Below are 11,154 nucleotides of genomic sequence, written 5' to 3'. Positions count from 1 at the left end.
TTGGCGGGTTGTTGCTTCGGGCGATGCAGCAGCGGGTCAGGCAACGCGGGGCGGGCGGCGGCTTGAGATGACGCGATGCAGCAGCAGGTCACGCGGCGCGGAGCTGGCGGGTATGCAGCAGCAGATAACACAGTGCGGTCTGGCAGGTATGCAGCAGCAGGTCGGGGTAACGCAACAAAGCAGCAAAGCGAGTGTGGCTAGCAAGTTGGCGCGGGTAGTGGCTAGCGACGCGGTCAAAGCGGGAGCGCTGGTGGGATTGGCTGGCGAGGCGAGCGAGTACTGGCGAGAACGAGGCCTGGGGTGATGCGATGCGCGGCGTGGGAGGCTGGCAGGATCGGGCGGGAACGATCTGAAGCGCTGGCGGGATTGAGCGGGCGTCGCGCGCGCAGGTAGAAGAGAGGTGCGGCGGCCGGCGCGGGAGGCGCGCGGGCGGCAGCCGCGGCGGAAAACTAGGGTTTAGAACCCAGAAACTGATACCATGTAGAGTATGTGAATTGCAGGATGTATTGCTCCTGTGCATAGGCACGTATATGATGTACGAAGATGGGCCACGGACCTCAACTATACAAGGAACTAGGAGACGGTCCCAATACACAATATACAAATAACACATATACTCAACAATTTAAACCTATCTTGTAAGAGGCTGTGAATCTTCATAGAAAAATATAGATGGAAATATTCATATGCATATCTCCTTGACTATTCAATAAAAAGGTACTATTTTAATTATATTTAAAATACCCCTTATGGGCGACGCAGTGACAAGCAGGTTTACAACTAACGTGCACTATTTAGAGGCATACAAAGGGTATGTGAAATTTCATCAATTCAATTTGAATTATATACAAATATATCAATGGACATGTATGTCTATGGATTGTACATCATATTGGGTGCATCCTTAGCAAACACAACTTAATTTTCCTACCTAGCCAGTTGTGACATCGTTGTGACATATGGGCCATCTTTGTCAGTTTGAGATTAATAATACTAGTAGAGTGCCCGTGCGTTGCCACGGGCTCTTGAAATAGTTTACCAGAGTTACATGTTAAATTCCACACATACAAACAATATAACACAAACACAATTATTTAATAACTAAAGTCCATTGTTGCAATGTAATTTGATAACACAAAGAAAAATTAATGACATGTCCATGTAACAAACTGAGCGATGTTCCAACTGAACATCTGTTATAAAACTATTAATATCTAGATGATGTGCTTAAGAAATTTTTTCACGATATCAGGAAAGTTTCCTCTAGCTTCATTCCCACGATGTTTTAGCAAGTATAATAAAAAATGCTTTCTCAATTCATACCCATCCTGCACAAACAATACATGTGGTTAGTATGAAAATTTCACGCCGAAGGTCTTAAAACATGTAACGCACAAAACTCACAGCGCAAACCGGCTTGACCAATTCTTTACCGCTCCCTCACAGCGCAAACCAGCTTGACCAATTCTTTACCATTCCACCAGAGCATAAAATGAAAAACAAAATAGCCAGACACATTCCTGCAAAACTTTAAATTAATAATATAAAGAATATAGTGATTACAAAAGTAAATATTTTTGTTATGAATTCATTACCCGTCTATACTCGTTGGAACACCGAACGGAAAAAAATGTTGTCATTTAGATATATCAGAATTCCAACCAGGCAGCTTTATTTCGAGTGCTTCTTTGAAATCCCTTACAAAACTTTTTAATTTCAATGCATGCCTCAATTTTTTATCCTCTGATAATTGTGATGTTTGAATACGATCCATAATATATAGACGACGTGCCTCTTTGTCGGTGACGTACAAGATTTATCAGCCGATGAATGCATAGGGAAGATAAATCTACAAGTGGAGCTATTAGAAACAACAATAAACCATAATAGCAATGGACAAAATATTTTACTTACCTTGTTGCATGATGAGATGTCGTTCTCCATCCCAAGCTAGCTATCAAATAATATTGCCAACGTCTGAATAGTTTCCTTCTCACAAAACTTCTGACCTCGTGTTGACTCTAGCATCATGGACTAAGTAAAAAAAGAAATATTGTTTCAACATGTTGATACTAATGGCACATAGAATGAAGAGTTACGATAACTTACACAAAATGGTAGATCCATGTAGTGTATAGGAGGGTCTGTGAACAATACTCCCTCGTCACATGCCAGCATATGCACGGCGGTGTTGAAGCAATCATTGTCCATAGGCTGCTCCATGTTAAGTATGCACTGAAGTTTCTTAAGACTTAAGCCCATTGAATTAGGTGTCGAGCTCCGGACTCATACCTTCCTGTAATTTGGATGGTAAGAAGAACAATAATATACATCCGCGCATTAAATATTGATACATGATACTTACTCCTAACACCAGGCATCATCGATCAACATGATGTAGTTGCAGAGGCCGGCAAATATTTCACGTTGGTCCGTGGGTATGATAGTGATTGGGGCAGAATGTTTGTTTTTGACTATGTCAGATGGATTATCCAGGATCTCGAGATCAGAATTAGCTAAAGTTTCTTCATTGACAGGTTGATGGTATATGGGACCTCCTTTTAGCTTATTAAGCTCTGAATCGAGCAAAATGACAGCTAATTTTAGTCGAAAATGTTTCATATCCTCCTACAAAATCGTAGAATGCCCGTGCGTTGCTACGGGCCTTTCGTTGTATAAAACTCGGTGAATTTTTTGTCTCTTATAACAACATCGTCTCGACACCTTCATGGATGGATTTTTTTTAAAGTCGATATAATCCATTTCCATCTCTCCCATAATTTACAAAAATAAAGATATATAGAAACACACCTTTTGTATTATGATGTGCAACAAATATATAAAGAATAACCATTTGCATGCATCTCTTCGGATTGTGTAAAACTCGATGATTTTTCAGTCCGAACCCTCATAAAGCTTTGTTAATCGACATTTATCAAAGCATCCCTGGAAACCATCAGTTTTTATCTCTCATATACAAAATTGAACATATAAAAAATATTTTAAAAAGTAAAAAATAAGCTTATATACAACATATGTTCATTGGTCAGATGCTAAATGCGAGTAGGCTACGTTTCTAGTCGGAGTGAGTGGCATCATACTTTTTAGCAGAGTGGGTCAGATTCTAATTTTAATAAACTGTAAGTTCACCTATAAATCACTTGTTGGTATTTTTTTCATAAATGTCTTTGTTAAGGTATCTGATATTTTTCACTACATAAAAGTATGTGGCATTTCTCTCATAGCAAACAACCGCTTTCCCTAAAAAGAAGCAAACGGCCGCACCTTCTTATCTTTTTAATAAAAAAAGCAATTCACTCTCTCGTTCTCTCACTGCATGGCACAACGCTCATACCCACATCTCATTCCCCTGCCCTGCTCTCCTCGCTGACACCATTGCCATCTCTCACAGCCACGGCGTTCAACCCACATCTTTCTCTCAGCGTAGTCTCCCCTTCCTTCCATGGCGTCGCCCTCCCCCTCCTCCCCTCTATGGTGTCCCAGGCCAATTCCCAATGCCAAAGAATGCACACCATCATAGTCGTCCATGATATATGAAATGGTATATATCATACGACAACAGGCATGTACTCTAGTGGTTCAACATTAATTTGTCCAACATATACTTTACAATAAATATTCACGCATTGCCACACAATAACAATAATGATAAAAAGTTGTTCTAATTTAGAAAATAATATGTCAAACATGATGGCTTATACTTTCCATTTATATAACAAAAACTGATTTTCCAACTCTTTTTCTCTATCAATAATTGTCGTGTCTCCTTAACCTCACTCTATTTATTTTTAGAAGACAAAAAAATCCTACCCCTCATTTCCATTCGCCGGGTCTCATTAACCTCGCTCAATTTATTTTTAGAAGACAAAAAAATAAAATAAAGAAAACCTACCCCTACTTTCCATTCTCTTTCATTCTCGACACTGTGTCTGGGCTTTCTTTTCAATATATATACTTCCCTTCCTGATTGTTTGTCCTAACTGCTGGAACCTGAAGCATTTTGCTTTTTAGAATAGAAACTGAGCGAAATCACACAAGATAAGACATATTTCAGGACCAAAGAAGCACACTTAAAAAATTGTAGCTACTTTGTGAAATTCCAACTTCCTAGCTATCTTACCTTTGCTAGAGAATTATTTCAAGCTCTAATCCTCAAATAATGGGAAGGATAAACTACCATGCCAAGCAACTTATTTATGTTGTCATTGGATCAACTTCTTTAGGTTGATATGGGAGAAACAAAGGGCTAGAAGAAAAAAGTTAGAAGATAAACCAAAATTATGCAAAATGGCGAAACATAATAAGAAAGACTCGCTCATTATTTTAACTTTGTATATGTTTCAATACATAATCTAATGTGACTTTCATGCATTTCAATATCTACAAGAGGGTTAACGCAAGAACCATACAGTAGCATCTTGGATCTTCCTGCCATCATATCAATGTTTTAATACATCATTAGTGCAAGCCCATCCCAGCTGAAAACACAAACATGGAATTAGTTATACATCCAATATTTTGACAAAACGATGGATTCCTTCTGACGACGGCATGCTTACAAGCCCATACCAGATAAAAACACAAACAATATAAGCAAGCTGCAGCGTTAAAAGACATGCATGTCCATTGCTAAATTTGTGTTTTACTATATTTCTCCCATTCTAGCATCTATCTAGGATAATTATTCCAAAATCCAAACTACAAAGGACAAGGAGTTATAGCCTTTGCAATATAGGAACTTTAGCTGTGCAACTATAGTTGTGTCTCACCCCAAAAGGGGCCATCTTCACTACAAAGAAAGCAATTAGTATCTCACTCTCCAGTTGACGAGTTAGTCTCTTTACTTAAAACTCTGATTCATTAAATGGTCAAAAGATGCACCCTTATATGTTGTTACTCTGCAACTAAGAAAGTCTCTCTATGTGTACTATTTTTCTTTTTGGTATCCAAACAAAGCATTGTCCCCTAGAAACACACCAACAAGCAACGAGGACGAGCAGGCGACACGGCCGACACCACCCAGTCTGACATGCCTCTTGAATTGTCTTGACATCATTTGCCTACATGCTCGTATACTTATCAATATTTGAATGAATCGACACTGACGGATGCACGATGCACGCGCGCACACACACATAATTTTTCCTAGATGTTAACCTTGCTGCCAAGTTATGTTTGTTTGATACGCAAGTCCGAACTTGAGAAGTAAATAGCAACTTTACCTCGCTGCAGCATCGAATCAATCTGAGATCATCAACATCCACCCTGAAATGGTCGCTCTACAGTAACATACAAGCACATCCGAATTCCCGGCACGGATCTTGTCTCCTGTGAAGGTAGAGCTTTCTCCTCACGTCTTCCCTTCACTTCATTCCTCAGATTGTAGGGATTCACAGAAAATGAGCCTAGTAGAATGTGTACAATCACAGAAAACGAGCCTAGTAGAATGTGTACAAAGCAATTTCCAATCACCTTAGCAGTGGTTTCCAAAAAAAAATCACCTTAGCAGTGGCAATTGTTCAAAAATTCAAAGGGTATCACTGAGACTGACACACCTTTTTCTTTGAGTAACACACATGCCTCAAAAAACTTACTGGATAACACTAAATATATTACTGGAAGATAGCTAACATGCCTCAAAAACATGAAAATAGGGATTAGAAAACAAACATGTAGAAGAGATCATAAGTATATATTATTAGTTTTAAAAGCAAGATCATTGTATACACGGTAAAATATGTTGCCTCGGCCTTTGTTTCCAGGGAGCAAACAACTATGGGAAGAATCACAATATAGGGAAGTAGTTTGTTTTTTTATGGGATTGTTTCGGTGCACAAAGGAACATATATTCAATATGTCTTCTGATGATTGAAATAGACATTACCTAAAAGCTATAGATACCTTTTTCCAGTATGCAGTATAAGTGATGGGTTCACTGAAAAAGTACCCCCATGCACACCATGGAAATTTTGTGACTATACAATAGCAGGCAAAAAGGTATGCTCTATCAACTCATCATCACTATCAACAGAACTTAGAGCAAATCCCCTACAAAGAATAACAGAGAAAAACCCAATTGTCAAAGGGCACAAGATGACAAGAAACCACGAAAGAATCAATGAAAGTAGAAAGAATAACTATATCAGGGTGAAATGATGATCGAATGGACACAAAAATAGAGGCATGTACATACAAGTTATTAGATATAACCCATCTGCGTACAAATGCTTTCCTGGAGGTGGCAGGAGTGGCGGTTCTGCAGAAAGCAACAGAGTCCCTGTACGGCGACCTTTGACGATGGATTCTCCTCATGGATGGTAGCGACAAGCGAGAGACGCCACGCAGAGGAGCGACGATGGTGTTCGGGGAAGGGGAGGGGGTGGAACGACGACCGGTTCCTTGACAGACAAGGGGACTCCATGGACGCCGCGTTGTGCAGGAGCATCCGCGTCTCCAGATCCGCCGCCGACGACCTGTAATCCACAGCCACCCACCCATCCATGGAGCGATCACTTGATAGCCTAGAAAAACCTGCGCTGCTGAGGATCCCAGCAGCTCAGACAGTGGGATAGGAGAACAAAGTGGCAAGGGTGCCCGACAGAAATCCAATCTCGCGGCGGAGACGGCGGCACGGGGGGCCCGGGCAATTTCATTACTGCTAATAGACATGCCAATAGGATGGTGTAAACGAAGCAGTTTCCTTAAAAAGGATACACAAAATGTAATTGGCAAGAGCAAAGTTCAGGGCAGAAGAATCAGCAATGAAATTCTGTTTGGGTTTTGTGAAATATAGCAAACTTCTGTCTCTATCCCACCAAAGTTTTCTCTTAATTAGCTGTCCTCGTCTAGAACCCGAGGCAGAAATAATATTGAAGGTCTATTGTTATAAAACAACATATCGGTTGACATAATTGATATTTACTTCAAGACAACCATGTAGTAATTCTGCAGAAAAAAGTAGAAAACTGTACTTGTAAAAGATATGAAGTGAAACCAGTATGCGACATCATTGAGTAATACATAGCATTTGCATTGCATCCATTTTTAGAACGCCATGAGTATAACAAAAGGATAAAATGCATCTGAAGTTCGAACTCTAGAGTATGATATATTCTGGTTGGAGCTGAGTACCTTTGTATTGCAAAGGGTGCACAAGAGTGCCTCCTCGCCATAAATTCTTGTTGGTAAGCTTCATCTTCCTTGGGTAGAGATAATTATATAGCAAACATTAGTTATAAACTTATTTTGTTTTTACCATAAGATTTAGAAGAAGAAAAACTCTAAGAATATATAACTGCAACAATGCATTTAAATACTCTGTAGCAGCTTGTGCCTAGGATAGAAGAGACCCCAAATGCATATGTTGTTCATTAGCACAAAAAAGTCTTATAGGCCATATACCAGATGAGAAGATGGTTAGTTCCTGCCCTAATTGATCTCCAAGGAGCCTCACAACAGAGATGACGGTGTTGTAGAGACGTGGGCGCCCTATCATGGGTGGCAACACATGATCCTGGCTGGCAAGCGGCAACACATGATACTCAGCGGCACCGCCACAAGAATCACTCTTCCTCGACGGCGGCTAGCCGGCTACGTACTGAGCAGCAGGGAGCAGCTGCAAAGGCGGCGGCGCCCAGGTCCATGCCAATTCTGAACCTGGTGGCGTGCAAGTAGAGCCGGGCAGCAGCGAGCACCTCCACAGCGCCTTCTGCCGACCACCAGTGCCCGCCCTCGGCACCCATGGCTCTGTTGTCGTGCAGCTGCACGAGTATGACACAGGAGCACAGTAAGCAGCAGCAACACGAGCACACAGGAGGGCGACCACGAACAATAGCAGTAGTATGGGCCGGCCAGAAGTAGCAGCAGCAGCAGCATGCACCGGCAAGAAGCAACAGCAGGGGCATTACAGAGCGACCATTCTGACACTCATAATTCTCCTAAGGATTGACTATCATAATCTAAGTCAATGGTCTTGGAAGAATATCCCAATCAAGTAGAGGTTGTTGGTTATACAAGCACCTTATTGGCCTACTTTCCAACTCATAAAAGTATTTTAGATTGATCATAGTACACATACACAAACTGTTGGACTAAATTAACGAATCAGCGAGGATCTAGGAAACATGAAGAGGACTATATGTCTATACCTGAGGTATCTTGTGATAGAAAACCTCATATTTGTTAGAGCTCATGGCCATTTGCTCCATTTTAAGTTTCAGATCACCATCTGACTGCCAAATTGTAGATGGCAGGGCTGCATACAATTTGAATTCATCAACAATTTGCAACTTGAAAGATGACATCTGAAAACATTAGTGGCGATGATTTTAACAATAAGGGAGAAAAGTGTATGATCAAATTGAGGTTGAAGATACCTATTTCGGAAGCACATGATGAAGCTGGAAAGAAAACAAATAGGTGTCAAACTAAATACCGAAGATGCACTTTTTTTTCATTTTTCTGACCAAAATGTGAGATAACATGATAGAATTCTAATGAAGGAGCATCATTTTAATAGCTCGAGGTGAAAGTACAATTGTTTTCAGTCAATTGCATAATGAAGCCAACTATTTTCAATATCGATCTCCTTAAATCTACTTACGCTCAGTGCGGTAGGTCTCAATCCAAGATAATCGAATTCTGAAAGAATTCAGAATCCAAATTTGTGACGGATAATAATGATAATACAATCAATGGCATTCCTTGAACACCGACGGTGATGCTCCTTGACATAAACATGGGCAGGAATAACTGTACACACATGTTGATGATTTAAGGAGTTAGTCAGAAGAGAAGAGGGAAGTAAACGAGGATATGTCAAATCTGCCTAGGAAGTAAAGTACTATTACCTTTTTTTTTCTCAGATCCCTTGCTTCATTCACATAATCATAAGCTCTGTAATTGAACAGATTACAGAATAGGCTGCCATACAAGCATTACAACAACGTTAGGGACATTTTTCTACATTTTAAGTACAAGATTTCCTACAGAAGATGTGTGCTGAAGATTGAAACCCGTAAGAACAAAAGACAAGACAAGCAAATAAGGGTTGGAAACGAAAACTCTAAGAACCAGAATTCAAGATGTGATAATCCTATGAGTAAGAAACCTCAAATGTTGAGTTGCGCATCTTATCATGGCACATTGGAATCACTTGATGAACATAATTTAAAAGCAATTTTTTAGTCTGCAAACAATCAGAATCAGGTCAATGGAACAATGGCATCTGAGAATTTGCAGAAAGAAACACATGTGATATCTGCATGAGCCAAAGCGTGCATGAGCCTTGCAGTACGAATCAGTTCAACATCTTTAGGTGCCCTTTTGTGTAGAAAATCTCTCACACCCCCCAACAAGATAAGCTTCAAACCTGTAAAATAAATTTGTCCTCTGTTGATAAGAAGCCATTGCATGACAGAGATATGGTGTGAAACAAATCCCTTGACTCTGAAACACAGATAAAGAGACTGCTATTCCCAATGTGGCAGACGAAGGAGCATGATATGGTGCCATAAGTAAGAGCGAGGCAGTGAGCACAGACCTGGACGGAGACGCTCTTCTTGCCGTAGACGGACTCCCCGGCGACCATGTTCTTGGTGCAGAGCGGGTCCTCCTTGGCCTTGGTGATGAAGACACCGTCGTGCTTGTGCGGCACCACGACCACCTTTCTCCCGCCCTTCATGCCGGGCCCTCCCCTTCCCCCGCCGCCACGACCATGGCCCCTGGGCATCCTGCCTCCCCGGCCACCCCTGCCGCTGCGGCCGCCGCCATCGCTTCTCCCGCCGAAGCCCCTGCCCCCGCGGTCACCGCCGTCGCTCCTGCCGCCGAAACCCCTCCCGCTGCATCCTGTGTGAAGCGTAACAGCGCCCGCGGGTGAGATCGGGGATGTGAGGAAGAAGAATAAGGTAGCGCGTAAGGAGACGGGTGAGTACCTCCTCATGCCGGTGGCCTCATGGTGTCGGAATTTGTCACTGTCGCCGCCAGAGATGTGAGGAAGGAGGCGGGGATCCGGGAGGCCTTGGTTGCCGCCACCTCGAAGCGACGCTTACTTGACGAGGACACGGCCGTCAGCCGTGACGTACGGTGCGCGTCGCCGATCTGGGAACGCCGCCGTCGTGGGCTTCGATCTGGAAGCGCAAGCGCCGAGGCGGAGAGGCGATCCCGGCACGTTAGCGGCGGCGAAGGGATGGAGCGGCGGCGGCGAAGGGATGGAGGCGGCCGCGAACGAGGGCAGTGAGTCGGGCGTAGTCGGGCGTGCGAGTGGGGGCAGGAGAGTCGTGCGTGCGTGCGGGGTTTTTTCGTAGGTTTTTTTATCGCTGGTTAATCGTCATAGATTTTTTCTTCGTCGCTTGTCTCGGGCGCGATCGGTGGTTACGACCTGAAGAGCGTGGGGCTGGTGGAGGAGTCGGTACGTGGTTTTTTCGGTTAGTGGCGGGTCAGCGTGAAGTGGGAGGAGGTATCAAAATAGGTACCAAAAACAACCGGATGAGGTGGAACGAAAATAAAACGCGAAACGCAACCTACCAACTGAGACATTAGGAGTAGAGATGCCGTGAAACACAACATCTTATTTGAGGTAAAATTTACTCATAGAAGTGTTTTTATAAAAAGAATTTGTCCAAAATTCCGACAGTTCAAAGAGAAAGCTTGTCCTGCCCTTTTCGATCGACATATAGATATGGTATATAATATTAGTGGACTGTACAAAATAACCCTTGAACAATTATAGTATGGGCCGACTATGGCCACGACGATGAAGCTGCCAATCCCGGCTCACCCCATCCATCTTCTTCGACGCCACGAACCATCCCTGCACGGCAATCCTATGTCGCCGCATCCTCAGCGCCGTCTCTGACCAAGAAATCTGATGGTGGAGAATATACTGTGATTTTATGAAATTTATCCAGTCCACGGGAGCGACAGTAGACCCGTTAATACCGTTATAGCACGATCATGATAACCAGTTCTCGAATCCAGTTGTTGGCAAAGGACTCGACAAAAGTTTAGCAATCACTCTCACTGCCGGTGGGCTTCAGCTCAGGGGTCCCACACCTCAGCGACCTACAAACATAGGGCTTTACAAAAAGACCCCACCTCGCAAATCATCTCTCTCAGGACAGGAGCATCCAAACG

General features: G+C 42.7%; 1 long non-coding RNA gene across 11 annotated transcripts; it reads right to left on the bottom strand.

Moving 5' to 3' along the window:
• Window positions 1-1,144: 1,144 nt before the first annotated feature.
• LOC123091552 (uncharacterized) lies at window positions 1,145-10,438 on the bottom strand. 11 transcript variants are annotated; one of them, XR_006443293.1, is made up of 18 exons: window positions 9,954-10,438; window positions 9,563-9,867; window positions 8,871-9,391; window positions 8,624-8,772; window positions 8,397-8,420; window positions 8,169-8,275; window positions 7,423-7,781; window positions 7,153-7,220; window positions 6,215-6,494; window positions 5,923-6,069; window positions 5,244-5,387; window positions 4,431-4,499; window positions 2,366-4,004; window positions 2,110-2,296; window positions 1,915-2,034; window positions 1,596-1,849; window positions 1,405-1,520; window positions 1,145-1,328 (listed from the first exon to the last, which is right to left on the bottom strand). It is a non-coding gene; the product is annotated as an uncharacterized lncRNA (long non-coding RNA). The 11 variants fall into 11 exon arrangements; XR_006443288.1 differs by having other exon boundaries at window positions 2,366-4,011; window positions 5,244-6,069; XR_006443294.1 differs by lacking the exons at window positions 1,145-1,328; window positions 1,405-1,520; window positions 1,596-1,849; ... (1 more) ...; window positions 2,110-2,296; window positions 2,366-4,004 and having other exon boundaries at window positions 4,323-4,499; window positions 5,906-6,069; window positions 9,954-10,434.
• Window positions 10,439-11,154: the final 716 nt, after the last annotated feature.

Source organism: Triticum aestivum, chromosome 4B (genome assembly GCF_018294505.1).
Source record: "Triticum aestivum cultivar Chinese Spring chromosome 4B, IWGSC CS RefSeq v2.1, whole genome shotgun sequence".
Taxonomy (NCBI): Eukaryota; Viridiplantae; Streptophyta; class Magnoliopsida; order Poales; family Poaceae; genus Triticum; species Triticum aestivum.
This window is presented reverse-complemented; position numbering and strand designations above follow the sequence as displayed.